Genomic DNA, 16,832 nt, shown 5'->3' on the forward strand with positions numbered 1-16,832 from the left:
TTCCATGATAGAACACTAACATACGCGAAATACACGAGAAAAATTCATTCTTCTACCACAGAACCATAAAATTACACTTAGAAAATCACTAACTACCATGTAAAAATAAAGAATGCACACTACATAAAACATTCTGAAATACAAATATTTATTTTATATTAAGTTAGCGGCCCTTTCTTTTAGTTAGGCCGTTATGGTCTTAATTATTTATTTTATATTGATTTAGTATAAATACAAATATTTTTATATATTTATTTAATATGTTCACTAAAAAATTGAACCACAATAGAAGGCACCCAGAATTCAAGTGTGGTGTGTTAGCAGTGTCACAAAACTTTCACCGTCCTGGTGACACCGAAACTGTTTTACATATAATATAAGTTAAAAGAAGCTTCTACGCATAAAAAAACATGTGGTCTCAAGTCAGAATCAACATTAAAAAGGAAAACGAGCACCAAAATTTTTGCAAAGACTAATAGGAAAAACAATGTTGGATCCAAGGAACAGTTCAACAATAGTACTCCCTCCGTTCCTAAAAACGTTTTCTCTTTGTGTTGGACACGTTTGTCAATGCACATTTTTGATCGTTAATATCTTTAAATTCGTGTTAGTATTAAATATAAAAATTTCACTGAATTAAAATACTGATAAATACGAATCCAACGAGATCACTCATGACTATGTTTGATATTATAGATTAGACGTAAATTAGTAGTCAATCGCTTATCGTGAACAGTACCGAAAGTAAAAAAGGGAAACGTATATTGGGACGGAGGGAGTACCAAAAAGGGTTCCCAGGCAATGAGAGATAAGTCAGATTTGGGTACTAATCTTAATATGTAACAATTCAACAAAACGAATTTGGTGCTATCCCTAAGAATATGAATGGAGAAAGCAGACAAGGTATAGAGTCAAGTTCTCAATCAAAAGCCAATTACTTATCTTATGTACAATCTGCTTCAATTTTCTAAGTTTACACGAAGCAAAGAGAAACCAAGAAATTAATTTTAGTCGATTTGGTCAGAAGAGAATCTCAAGATAATAACAAGAAAGAAACAATACAAGCCAACCAATAGGAACATTAAGTTCATACACACACAGTTCATATGCTCTTTTTTCCAGAATTGAGGTTTATTATGTACAAAAATAACAACAAGAAAGAAACAATAAACCAGAGAAATATATATAAGTTTCGTTTTTTGTGAGCAACTCCAGTCAACAGGCTCAATGCCTGACTTGTTGGATACCATTCCTTGAATCATCTATATTCTTTATCATTATGACAGCATGACCACATTGACAAGTCTAAAAAAGATGGCATTATTACTACATTACATAAGTTTTGTCAAAGTGCATATCATGGGTTTGAGATATCATAAAATTACCACCATCAATCATAGAAAAGGAGAAGTTCATACATACTCTCTTGGATATCATAAAATCATCAGAGTCAGAGCATCAAAGTGTATTATTGTGTTTATAATGACCCAACGAAAGCACCGAAATTAATTAATATATAGGGTAAGGAAATAGTAAGCAAATTTATGGGTTTTATATCAAATTACTCACCGAACTCGTTAAAATGTATCAAGTAGCTACTCAATCTCCACCGTGACTCATTTAAATCACTAAAATACTAGTATATATCATTCCGTTAGATTTTTTAAATTTTTTTAATAGAAGTGTTGTATTTGCCGTGTATTTCTTTGATTATTATGTTTTATCAGCAAATTTGAGTATCTCTTCACGAGTAAAATAAAAGTTAGGTGGTCTGCAATTGCAGTATTAATTTGAGTAAAATTCAACAGAGAGATGAAAAAAATATGTTCTTTCAATTAGGACTCTCATTGTTTATCTCAATTTCATGTGTATGGCAATTCAACAAAAATAAACGACTACGAATTTTTAAAGTTAACGTTTTCTGTTAAAAAAATTTTAAAAATCTAACAGAGTGATATATACTAGTATTTTAGTGGTTTAAATGAGTCGTCGTGGAGATTGAGTAGCTACTTCTTTTAACGAATTTGGTGGGCAATTTGATATAAAAGCTTACAGTCTACTAATCAAAGCTTAGGGACATGTAAAAGAAAAAGATTTCAGACCTGTGCGGAATTTTGTCAACAATGAATTTTCGAGTGCCTCAAATCGAGCAGCATCGAAATAGCAGCAAAATTCCCTATCCAAACAACCCACCACCCTGACAATGTCCACAAGGACAGTGAGTTGAAGTCGGTGCCTGTTTCGCCCCTCCTTTGTTTGCTGCTGCAGGTGGTGCTCTAATGGTTGCAGCTGCTGCTGCTACAGCATCACGTTTTATTCTTGCGATTAATTGATCGTCACTTGTACGAATGTATTCTTCCATGTCACGAGCAGCTTTTGCGGCAGAGAAAGCAGAACGTGTTGCTTGCTCTCTTTCATCAACATCTGTCTTTCTATGACGCTTAGTTGTTGTGAATTCCTCCTAATCTTGCGCTTAGTCATCTTTTCCTCGTGTTTCTTTTTATCTTAGATGAAAACTATGTCTAGCTTTTTCATCCATGAGAATCTTATATGAAGTAAGGAGATTGAGAACATTTCGATGAGCATCGGGATCATCGGGCCTTTTGTCTGGATGAATTTCCAAAAGCTTCGATCGATATGCTGTCTTAATTTCTGATTCCGAGAGCTTAGGCCCTTCCTCACCGCTTGGTAACCCTAAGATAGCATAATGATCTAGGTAACCAGCGATACTCACCGCTTGGTAACCCTAAGATAGCATAATTTACGAAGTTTCTCAAAAAAAAAAAAAATGTAACCACCATATAAGGCATATTCTAAATTTCCAAAAAAATATTCGAATTTATAAGGCATGAAAATTCATATTTACAAGGAAGTTATATAAATTAAAATATTTTTTGGTATAAGAAAATAAATCAAATTTATTTACAATAAAATTCAAATTTATTAAAAATAGCATTTAATTTATATTTATGTTAAATGATCAAATGTTATTAATATATTATAAATTATTCCCTCCGTCTCGCCGGGTAATATACGTTTACTATTTACACGTATTTCGAGACTTTTATAACGTATAGTTTCGTAATGTTTTTTTTTAAAAAAAATGAATAAAAGTTTAAACATAAAACTTTTATTCATGAAAAAATAATTGAAAAAAAATATTATGGAGTTATGCTTTAAAACAGCATTGAAAAGTGTGTCAAAAAATAATGTATAAAATTTAATGGGACATAGGGAGTATAAATTAAGGGACTGTACAAAAATACCTACTTTTCGGCTTAAATGTACAAAATGTTTAAAATCATAAAGTTTCGTTCTACAGATTCATGAAATACGTATCTAGAAGATGAATATTCATTTTTTTCTAAATTTTATAAAAGACACATTTTTAATACTGTGTTAATCTTCGTCTACGTGTGATATGTAATAACGTATTTACCTATTCAAATATTAGATATATTGAAAAGATTTGAAATTCGAAATCCAAAAAAAAAAAGAAAAAGGTCTGATTAAACACGTCCTGGCACTATACCTAGGTAATTCCTAGATGCGCTTCTTCCCTTATGTGACCTATTGTTACCGGCGGAGTATAATTGCAGAATCTATTAGTGTAGCCTTTCGCTCAATACTAGAGTCGATAATTAAACCGTAATATCCGAGCTTGCACTAATGGATGGAGGATACACTGGTTGCATCAAATTCAAGCACACAATATGAATAACGTTTACCATCATATTGTGTGCTTGAACTTGATGCAACCAGTGTATCCTCTATTAATGCAACATCGGATGCTCTGCGGTCTAACTGGCGACTCTACTATTGAGCGAAAGGCTACACCTATAGGTTCTGCAATCCTAATCCACCATTAACAATAGATCACATAGGGAAGAAACATTACACCTATGTAATTCGTAATTACCTATTCGAATTCACAAGGCATGAAAAATCATATTTACTAGGAAGTTATATAAATTAAAATATTTTTTTGATATAAGAAAAAAAATCAAATTTATGTACAATAAAATTCAAATTTATTAAAATAGCATTTAATTTATATTTATGTTAAATGATCAAATGTTATTAATATAATATAAATTAAGGGATTGTACAAAAATACCTACTTTTCGGCTTAAATGTACAAAATATTCAAAATCGTAAAATTCCATCCTAAATATTCATGAAATATTTATGAAATATTTATGCATGTTCATTTTTTTTCCGAATCCCCTAAAAGACACAATTTAAATACCACGTCCCTCTTTACCTCTATGTGATACGTAATAACGTAATTACCTATTCAAATATTAAATATATTCAAAAGATCTGAAATTCGAAATCCGAAAAAAGAAAAAGGTCCGATTAGACTCATCGTGGCACTGAGGCCTCCTTTTTTATTGCCTCCTTTTTTGTCAAAACCTGTCCGGCCCAAAGTTCAAAAAATCCGAATTAAAAACTCGGATAAGTTATAATCCGATTTGGGCCCGAATTAAGCCCGGATTAAAAGTCCGGTTTGAGAAGCCTGATATGCTATCCCGTCCAATAATAATCTTATTTTATATACATATTTCTACACACATAGTCCAATACTCCAAATATTTCTACACAGTTTTATTAAAAAAAATCTTATCCCCAAATTTCAATTGGCCCGGTCTCACTCTTACCTCTTATTCTTGTATTTGTATTTTAGCTGCAGTTTTGGCTTTTACAATATTTCTTTACAATTTCTTTGTAGCAGCACACATGATGTGTATGATATTTTGCTTAATTTTGGTAAAAATCAATATGTGTAGGCTTAATTTTGATTTTGTAATTTGTTAAAAGATGCTCTCAAGACTTCGTGTGGAGTTGATCGTTTGGTTGTCAAATCATGAACAATTCGCTCCATTTTGTTATTCAGGAAGTTGGAGGTGTGTCGCTGACAGTTTGAATAAGAAAGCCACAATGATCTCTAACCATATAACCAAAGCCAAAATAATTTGAATCTTTTAAGACAGCAGCATCTACATTAGTCTCGAGTTGATTTTATTGGGGTTAAATCTAATGCTCTTGATTTTGATTATCTCAAGTCTGAAGACAAACGTAACCAATCAACCATTTTGCTTTCGTTTTGCGCTTTCCAAACTGCCCAACACACCGTACAGCAAGTTCCACTACCTCCATGTTGCTATGTTCAAGTAACTTTTGAACCCACCCATCAAAAATACCCATATTTAGATAAATTGGCACCCAACAAAATTTAAAAAATGCAACAGACAAATCGCAATCAACACGGATATGTTGCACGGTTTCAATACCAGAAGAACATACGGGCACCAGGCAAAACCTTTACCCTTTTCAAAGTACAAGAGCATCTCCAATATTTATAACATGTTAACATACTATCTTAAACCATTTTCTTAATATTCAACTTAAAATAATTAAGGTACTTTTTGAATATATAATATTAAATTATACAAATAATGTATACATCTTCATCATTATTATATATATATAGTTTACTTATATATTTATTATAAAACTCTAAAATTATGTAATATTATATATAAAAAAGTTATTTTATTTTTAACTAAATTTGTAAAATTTCTAAATAAGATATGTTTTAGTCATATATTTTATTTTATATGTAAGTAATGTTCATAATAATTATTCATTTTAATTTATAATGTTACTTTAAAATATTTACATAAATATACAAATATAATATTATTATTAAATATTTTGTATTAAATATATTATATTATTTATCAGTAATATATAACAGAACTAATTAAATTTATTTTAATTATATGTTTGAAATTAATAAAAAATGATATTATAAATATAGTAATTATTATACCTAATACTACTGGAGTAAAAATGCTTACAAGTTAATAACATTTTAATTAAATATATTTTAACTAACAGTTTTAGATATTACTAATATTGTAAAGGCTTCTACCGGGGAGATAGGTCAAAGCTCTCCAAAGAAAATTCAGACTTTGAGTGGAACTTTAAAATTCCAGATTTTACGCCAAAAGCATGAATTATTGTACAAACTCCCACTACCTATCATTTTTATTTCAGCTTGTAAGCACTATTTACAGAATAATTTAATTGTTCCTCCCTCCGACTCCAAGGATTGTGATTTTATTGAGAAGCTTATGGCTCAATATTATAACACGGACCCTGTCATTAATAAATCAGAAAGAATATCAATATTATAATTGTATTGGTCGTTACATACTCCCTCCCTTAAAAAAATTGTGCCCAGAATCTCGTAAAACTGAGCAAGTAATGTGCAAAATATATTTACCAGCATGCATTTCTCCTATAACTCAACCACTAATTTTACAAAATAATTTAGGGAGGTTCCAACATTATATATTTGAATCATTTATCGACCATGCATGATTTTTCTTAGGTTGTGTTCATTTGTGAAAAATGGAATGGTGAGGGCAGTACTGGAATAGTGATGGAATATAATGACCATTCCATTCTTATGTCTACTTGTTCAAATTTTTTTGGGGAGAATGAATGAAATATTTTAATTATTTTTTGATTATTTTCGTTCCAATTGCATTGATATAAACAATGAAATTTTTATAATTTTTTTTATATTTTTGATTTTATACTAGTTATAGTAATTACATCATTACAATATCAATGGAGCTAATATCAACATGGGTTTGTTATAATTAACATATTAATTTTTTTAAAAAAACAAAGTTTAACCAATCACTTATTTTGTTTTTAAAAAATGAAATAAATATATTTTAATAGGCAAAATAAAAAATGTGCATCAATAATAGAAACTCACAATTTTTACACTAACTTTTGCAAAAGGTTAGAAAAAAGTGAAACAAACCAAAAGTAAAATAAAAATACCAATTCTAGAAATAGAGCAATATTGTGAAAACATAAAGTTGCATGTTTTAAAATCAAAATAAAATCAACAAGACCAGGTTTACCAAGTGTAATTCAGAAGAAGCAAATTCATAGAATAAGTCCAAGAGCGCAAGTCTGCCTAAAGCCAACCATACTTATCATTATATTTCACCAGAGAGAATAGTGTCGACAAATTTCTTCTTCTCTTCATCTGATGCTCTGAAAAACAACACCATCAAATTCTTGCTATCCGCTATTTTCTTTGCAGCCTTAAATTTTTTTACAACATCAATGTCATAAATCTTTGACAACTCCTCCATTAGTTCTTTTTTTCCAACTTCTGACTTTCTGCAGCAATAAGCAATCTTTTCGAACTCGCAAACTCGGCTGCTATTACTTTAGTAGAACTCACAAACTCAGCAACTATCAATTTCGAAGCATTATACATTGCTTCGATCATTGGATCAGCAATGCCTTTTCTTTTCTTAGAGCCTTTCCGACATGTAGACTCATCAGAATTCTGCATCATTGACTCATCATTGACTCATCATCACGCAAGTCAGCAAGTGCTCTTTGAATAGCAGTTTCATCTGGATTAATTTCTTTTTCCGCCTCAAATACACTCTCAGCATGACGACATGTTGCTCTGTCTTTGCCAAATATTGTTGAAAGATCATCAAAATACGATAATGACGTACTTTTCCATTTTGCAGCCCCAGGGGGTGCCTTTAAGACAACTAGTTATATTAGTAAAAAACATTATACTAAGCAACTGATTTATAAATATTACAATGAACTACTTATCTTATTCCACATATCAGAATAATTTTTCTTAGAAATAAAGTTGTTTATTGGTTAATGCTTAGCTGAGGACATGGTATTTTAATAGAGTAATTTTTATATATGTTCATTTCTCACATTTACTGATTGACAGTTGTAGCCTACAGTATCTCATTTAGTAAATTAGATGTTAATACCTCCAGGGTAAGGAACATATTCTTAATATGAAGAAAACAATGCATAACGACACTGGAATAGAACACCCAAGTTAAGGGAAGTTGCACTTGAGAGAAGGAATAAGTTATTTTTTTAGAACTTGTTTATACAATATGAGCAGATGAATTGTTTAGGTTTGTTAAGTTATATTTCTCAGATAGCTGATTCATACGAGATTCTCAAAATGTTTTCTACAAAATTGTGAGACTGCTCTTCCCTAACTCTAATTCCTATCACAAGTAAAACTTGTTAAGCAGTCAAGTCTTGTCCCTTGTATAACATACATTTATTTAGATGGTCATCTTATATAGAGTTAGATAGTGGGAGGTATAAAACAAATCAAACTAAAAGGAAGATTTACCAATCCCTCAAAGACGGGTTGGTGTACCAAGTCTGAAGGACAAACAAGGTAATTTGAGTTCAATAATTCAATAGTAAAACTGAAAGCCCACGTTCACCTAACAACACAAATTAGGTGGAATTGTTCAGCAGTTCAATGTAGCCTGTTAATATTTGAGTATTAAAATTTTAGTTTCAAATATTTGTAACTGTTTGCAAGCTCCTCTGCAGAACACTATCTCCTGTCTTAACAAGTTCCATAAATGATATATTGTTATTCAAGACAATTTAAATGATTATAGTCAGGTACCACCTTTAGTGAGCACTGTGGTGCGGTTGGCTCAGCGCATGTAGTAACGAATGTGTTTCAGTAAGCATTTTATGTTGCGGGTAAACTGCAAGTCATAGCTTCTCATTCTTGCTGCAGAACAATCAGTAGCAAACAGGCTTGAAGTTTATCTTAGGTATAACCATAAATTTTTAGTTATATAACCATTATTGTCATCAACTGTGGAGTTTTTAAACTAAATAACTAAATTATATAAGTTAAATTGGTGTTACTTTGCCAAAACTAAATTAAAATAGATATAATTCAAATCTTCCAGGCTCACTTATATATATATATAATATATATAATTTATAATTATTATCTTCCAGGCTCGTATTGTATAGACAAGTTTCACTGGAATAGAACACCCAATTCAAGAAAATTTACCTTAACGTACGAATCCCATACATCTTTTGGTTCCGTAACAACTTTACTTTCAGGGTCCCAACCGAATCCAGATGTGCTTCCAAATCTTAGGTCATACACAGTTGTGAAGTCCTTCTTGAGTGTTTTTAGTCGAGACTCAATGTGCGGCTTTCCTTTTAGACCTAAAGTAGGGATTTTGGTATTCAATAAGCTTTTCAAAAAAGCTAGATGTCTTGGCTTGAAACTATTGCCTGCTTTATATGCTCCATTGTTCACCAATTCTAGAAGAGATTCAATCAGTGTTCCATCTTCATCTTCAGTCCACTTCCTCTTATTCTTTCCTGCACCTCGTTCCACGGTGTCAACTCTTGATTCCATACCTGCAAATTACTAAAAATGTACAGAATATTTTCTGGTCAATCATTTGACACCAGAAATATTATCTTCTGAGTAATCAATTAAAAATTGTATTCAATCATTTGCAGTGCAGTAAGAAAATATTCTAAAAATCAGAAAGGTGTCCAAAATCCAAAAGGGATATACTTAATTAAACATTGAATTAGAAATATTCCACTCATTAAGTACAAGTCACAAATAAACATAACTATTTAATTCCACTGACTAAACATTAAATTAGCAAGATTCTCTCTAAATGTCGTCCACTCATTTGAAGCACCAATAGTTGTAATATGTTCTCCAACAAACTCATGTTCATTTTGTGGCTCATTTTCATCCTCACTTCCTTCCTCATCAAACTCAATCTCAGCTTGATCAAAAGACATCTCAGTTCTTATGTAATTGTGAAGAATGCAACACGCCAAGACAATCCGATTTTGTGTCTTTATGCGATAGAATGATGGACTTCTGAGAATTGACCACCTCTTTTTTAAGATACCAAAGCACCTCTCAAAAATATTTCTAGCCTTCGAGTGCCTCATATTAAAATATTCAGGAGCGGAGTGGGCTCATTCTCATCATCCCAATCATTCAAATGATACCTAAGCCCTCTATAGGGTGCCAAAAAGTCTTCCTCGTTAGTATATTCAACATCTACTACATAGTATGTACCTTCATAATAATATAAAAATTATGTCATTTAAAATTGTCTTTTATGCATTCAAACAAATAACAAAAATGTAATTAATCACCACTTGGGACAATCAATCCATGTCTATGTATGGCATCCCTAAGAACTCTACCATCTGCAGCTGAACCTTCCCAACCAGTCAACACATACTGAAATAGTAAATTTGGTGAACAAGTTGCAAGAACATTTGTTGTAATTTCACCTCTCCTATTTATGTACTTTGGTCTCTCTTCTACAGGGATAGTCATCTTAATATATGTCCCATCCAAGGCTTGTTATTCCCAAACAATCTAAACAAGAATTACAGAAGGGGGGGTTGAATGTAATTCTGGCTTCTTTTTAATTTTAAGGACAGTTCTTCTAAAAATATATAGCTGTATTTGATTTTGCAATGGTGCAGAATGAAAGTAGTATAGAAATCAAAACACAAAGTATTTAAATACAAGTACTTAAAAACTTTCTGGTGGATTGAACTTTTCCACCAGAGATATATATTAAGTAGAGAACTCTGTGTTATAAAATTGTACACAATTGCTTTTAAGTTGAACTACAAGAACAGAGAAATTCTTTACAGATTTTGCCTTATCTATTCTCTGGTTATTGCTTACTTGAAATCTTGAATTCTTTTTAGTTCTACTTGCTACACTTGGTTTATATATATCACCAAGTTACATGATAAAAATACAAATTGCCCGTTTAACCAAAACCTAGTAGATTCAAAACAAGCGCTCCCTAGGATCACCACAGTAGTTTAAATCGAGAGTCTGGTATATAACTATTGGTGGGAAAGTACACGAATTTTAGCTAATCAACCCGACCGAAAGACACGAAAGACAAGGGTCATGGGCGAGATCAAGTACTAGCTTGACTGACGTACTCTTAACTCAACAACCAGACGACACAGTCTCATTGTTGGACCTTAGTTAGACCAAAAGATAAGACAAAACATTTCTAGTATAATTTCATGCTGCTTCACTTCTCTTTTTAGCATCTTTGAATATCTTCAGTTTAGCATAGAAATGGAAATGCTTCTTTGTTCTCTAAACCCTGCAAATAGGCTGCCACATTCCATTTGCATACAATCAACGCATGTGACTATCAAGTCACTATCAACTGCTCTTTTGAATTTGAACATCCGTTGAAGCTTCATTGAATCATCCATTGAAACTGTGGTTGATCATCCGTTGAAACTTTGGTTGATCATCCTTTGAGACTATGTGAATCAACTGTTGAAGCTTTAGTTGATCATCCGTTGAAGCTTTGTGAAACATCCGTTGAGACTGTTTTCTTGAAAGTTAACTTCATTTCATTTATACAAGATTATAAGGCATTTGATATTTACAATTAACCAACCTATCTTGCATATCAATCTAGTAGTCAACATGACCTATACATTCTACTATATCTAGTTCACTAAGCCATTATAGTATGCAGGAATGTGTTACTAATCTTATTGTTACATAAGCTACTCTTTCAACGGATGTTGAAATGATCATCTGTTGAAAGCTATAATTTCACTTAAATAAAATCTACTTAGTGTTTTGTTCAAGTTATCATCAAGTACACAACATATTCCTAACAAGGCTCCCCCAATTTATGTCTACTAAAATTGTAGCCATAAATTAAGAGAAACTTGATGATAACAAAACACTCTATGAATATATATTGAAATAAAGTAGATAAAATTTACAAGTGCTGCAATTTATTGAAAATTCTTTCAAAGAAAAACTTGTAGAGTGTCTTACAGATCATTTTCAAGGTGCTCCTCTAGAATGAGAAAATTTAGATAATTTCCTTGATTGTCTTGACTTCTTTCCCAGCTTCACATTGTTTTCCTCAATTTGATTTTGGAGTTGCTTGTAAAATTCTGATTCATCCTCATTTTTCTGATCCAGATTTCCTTGCATCTCCATAAGAGTTTCATTGCTTGAAATTTTTAGCTGATCTTCCAATCTAAAGAATCTTCTGATGCATTTTTCATCTTTGAACTCCATTATCCAGTAAGGTCTCAAATGCACCCTATCTCCATTAAAAGGAATTGTCAATACCCTTGGGAGTGCATTTGGTCCTCTCCAGTTATTTCTTATCTCCTCAATCTTGTTCAGCACCATCTTCTTAGCAACTATGTTGAATCCAAAGTTTTTCTTGATTGAGGAGAAGATAGTTACTAAAGTAGAATAGCCTTCATTGAGAATTCTGTGAAGTGGCCATGTTATCTTTCTTCAATCCTTGTACCTGAAGACTAATCTTTCTAGAAGATGTATGTAAGCATCAATAGCTCTAACTTCATCTATTTCTTCCAGATAAAAATTTATGTATGAGAATTCTTTGATGTCACAAATGTAGAGTTGATCTCCCTTGCTGACAATAGGTTTGGGTTTGGCCACTGACTTGGATTGAAGTTTGACAGGTTTGACAATTTTGACTGCTCTTTTTTTTGTCTTTCTTGACTTGGTAAAGATTTGAATGTTTAGATCAGTAAGAGGCAAGCTATCCCAATCTATAGGTTCATCCTTGGGAATTACTGGTTCACCATGGAAAGTAATGTCGGGATCAACCTTGAATTCAGCCTCCTTTACTGTAGGTATGGCTGGTTGAATTAAAGTTGTAGATTGGGTTGGCATGTAGTCTTCCTTATCTTCATCAAAATCCAAAATCCTCTTGGGTTTCAGTTTATATCTAAATTTCCAATGCGTTGGTTTTTTTTGCTTTCCTTCAATCAGATTCTCAGTTGTCACAGCAGGCAATGCAACTTTTGTGGTTGCAGGCTTTTTGGCTAGGTTCTTGGCTGCTAAAGCAGCTTGCTTTTGTTGTTGTTTAAGCCTCACATTTTCTTCTTTCTTAGCTTCTATAAACTGTGGATGTCCAACCACCACACATATTAGTTTACCATTCCTGTAGATTTTAGTAATTATGTTCTTTGATGTTGTGTTTCTGGGATCTTTGAAGAAAGCATTAGACCTTCCAAGTAGCTTCTTCTCATCTGGAATTAGGGGTTTTCATAGGACAGGTCCAATGGATTTTTTCTGAGTTCTTTGGATAATTCTTTTTGCTTGAAAAATCAATGCCTTTGGAGATTTGATTATTGAGGGTTGACCCCTTTCCATGTTCCCTAAACTCATTTCATTTACTGAAATTTGTCTCAATTGAGAGAAGTGAGAAAAGACCTTGTCTTGCTTCTCAATTGGACCGAACTTCTTCTTGATATTTTCATCAAGCTTCTTCCATTTTGCATCTAGCTCTTGCTCAACTGCTGCTACATCAAGCTTTTTCAATTTTTCATTTGACTCCAACTTAGCTGCTGCTAGATTGATTAGATCAATGCTGTCAAGAGCTGATGGCTTAGTGAAAGCAATTGCTGGAACAATCACCTTGATAACTTGTATGTTGCCTGGTTAACTGAAATGATAGAGTCTTCCTCCCCCTTTTTGTTAGCATCAAGTTGAGTAGGAGTTGAGGTTTATGCAACCACCAACTATTGTAGCAGAATAGTCTGAGTTTCCTGATGTGCAAGTATCTTGGCCACTGATGTCTCCACATTAGTCAGTCTTGAATCCATGGCCATCAAATTTCCTGTTCAGATCAGCTTCCTTTCTGAGCTTTTGAGCTATTTCTGTCATTGTGGTGCATGGAAGCCTAGCATCCAAACTTGCTACAAAGTCTTGTTTAAGTTCACCAATTTCTTATTTGATGCATCCACATGTTGACTTTGTTGGAATGCTTGAATTTTGTGCAATTAGAGAGATTCCAGGTGAGCTTTAAGTAGTCTTTTAGTGTTGGCACTAGTGGATGCTTAAATTGTTATATGGGTGTCATAAATTAGATTGAATAGTGTGGATTGGAGATGGGAGTAAGAGCGTTTCTTGTTCAACATCCATGATGGAATTTCTGCATCTCCCCCTATGCTCATGTCTTCTTCCTCATCATCCTCACCATCATTCCCAAATGAGTCTTCAGCATATGAAAAATCATCTCCAGCTTTGGAAGGCATGTCAGTGATTGCATCCTTTGCCCTTTGCATAGAAGCAGTTGTGTGCACCAAGTTTAGTAACTTTTCAGCCTCCTCATTGCCCTGTCCAACCAGAGTTTGATAGGCTGGAACAGGATGAGTAAATGTCTCAGCATCCAAAGAGATAGAATCTATTACAGCTTGATATTCTTGCTGAAACAGTCTCTCTTTTTCTGCATCACTGACATTCATTGACTCACTAGTAATGGTATTCATCCTTGTTTCTCCTGTACCTGCTTTTCTCTCATGTTCTCTCTATTTTTGCATCAAGGGCTCCCCTTGGCTTCCCATCCTCACACCCTCACCTTCACCTACTAAGGTGGGACTCCACTCACTCACTTTTGCCAAACTGGAAGAAATAGCTTGCAAATTTTCACTCTTTTCCTCTCCTTTTGCCTGAGAGCAACTCGGTCTCTCACTCTGTTCACTCCCTTCCCTCAATCCTAAGAGTGATTGTACAACCACTAGATCATCTGCACTTGTAACAGTAGTTGAAATTTGAAGTGGTGCGGTGACGTTCAATTGATGAGAAACATTCGTCGAAGTAGTAGTTGAAAATGTCAACGGATGACTGCTGTGAAGCACATCTGTCGCGATACAATCACTACACCATAAGTGGGATATTGTAATGTCTAAATGGTGTTACAATAGGCCCAAAAAGCGTTACATTAGGTCTATTGTAACACCAAGGGGCGTTACGTATACGAGCATTACAATAGACACCCTAATGTTACACTTCACTGATATATTGTAACAGAGAAGAAACGTTATAATTGACAACTACTGTAACACTAAAAGGCCCAAATGTAACGCAAAATGAGTGATACAATAGATTAATCAAGATTGCATAAGTAGGACCCACTGGTGGGTCCCGTATGACTTATTGTAACAACTTCTTTTATCTATTGTAACACCAATTTTCTGTAACTAAGCAATGCTAACATTTATAATGTAAAACTATATATAAATAAACATATATTATATTTAAATAGACAAAATGTAAAAGTTACATAACATTTGTTTTAGAATTATAACACTGTATACCTTGCTACTTTAACACTATAAATACACATGTTATATTACAATTTACAATACGCAAATGCAAGACATAAATATAAATTTGCTACAATCTCAATTATACCAAATTAACCAAAATATTGAAGTATATATAACATTTGAATCTCCATTAACCACTACCACTCTCTGTTATATTACCCTCTTGGTATTGTTCCTCCTCTTCAAAATATGGACGACACACACTTGTTCATTTCTCCACATTCTTGTATACAGGTCCCACAATTATTTGACTTCCTGGACAAAGAAAAAAATGGGAGGAATTTTAAAATGAAGTACTTATCCGAATTAAAATATTTGTTATACATAACTGTGAAACTTACACAACAATGAGACAGAAATAACTAAACAAAAGTCGCACAAATTATTGCCAAATAAAAATTGGTGACGCGAACAGTTGGTTTGGCAAGATAAAACTTGGAATATCTCACTATGAACATCTTGAACTTGATCCGAATAAACTAGATAGAATGGCTTGTGTCATCCTCACAAAAAAGTCCAATTGTTATTACAGACGCGAGATTCTATTAACCTTTAAATTTGAACCCCAGATGCTGCAGAATAATGTAAGATGCAGATGCAGAACAAAGGCACAACCGTATCATTTTACAAATGCTTATCAAGCTACCTCAGTTATACAAGTACAAGTTCACATACACAAACAAAAAAAGACTTGTCCATGAACACCTAATATGCTCACACAAGACAAAAGCGTGAGCGGTAATATGTAGAAAACAGTGCTGAATACTAATACCTTCCACTCCAAAATGAGTTGCTATGACGTGGTGAGGTATCCCGTGCATTCCATGTATGTCAACGTCTGTGGATTCTGTACCATCTTTTGCATTTGGCAACCTATAACATATTTGTCATCATAAAGATTTTAGCACACGTGCAGTAGACAAAGAAGCATTGCTGAAGTACCATGCTCACCAGTCATGAGGATATATACTTAAATTTGAAAATACTAAAAACGCAATATGACTTGATAGACAGAGAAAGTTGCACCAAAACAAATGTACTTCTAGCTTCCTTAAACAGTTAATATAGTTGAAGCTATCCTACAACCCTGCAGTATAAAAATTGTCCTTGTATTATATATGTCTATCGTGGGACAATATCACCCTACAAGAAGATGTAAACATTAAGAAGCATATCTGTATATGATGTGCGATAAATGATTTGTAACCCCAAAAAGAGTCAGTGGTGAGCAGTATGGATAACCTATAATTAATTTCGACTACATGAACATTGTCGTACTGTGTTTGCTATAATTAAAAAGGGGATACTAAAAAAGATCAGTCAAATATTAAATTTAGTCGAAAAAGAATTCAACGCAGAGATAGAGACGCAAACATGTTCACGGTTATACTACTCAATTGCACGAAGAGAACAATCTGGGATTTCAGCTACATATGTTTCATTGGCTGGTTTTTTGTTGGAAAAAAAACTTCAGAGAAAAAAAAAGACACCTACATTTTTGAAGAGAACTTGTACTGCTATATTTCTTGTTTTCTTTTCCTCCTGTAAAACTCAAGGTAAACTAGCCATAGTTTTACAAACATATTAAAACTAACTATTACTAAAACTAACCACTACTAATTAATGGGTAAATTACATGTCCATAATTTACTCCATAACTCCACTAGCCCACTACTAAACAATTCTAAAATAATATTTTTCTCTAATAATTAATCTATTGCTAAATATCTAATAATTAAATAAACAAATAATTAATAACTAAATTTAAGATTATTCCAACATTCACC

Source organism: Apium graveolens, chromosome 11 (genome assembly GCF_009905375.1).
Source record: "Apium graveolens cultivar Ventura chromosome 11, ASM990537v1, whole genome shotgun sequence".
In the NCBI taxonomy this organism is placed as follows: Eukaryota; Viridiplantae; Streptophyta; class Magnoliopsida; order Apiales; family Apiaceae; genus Apium; species Apium graveolens.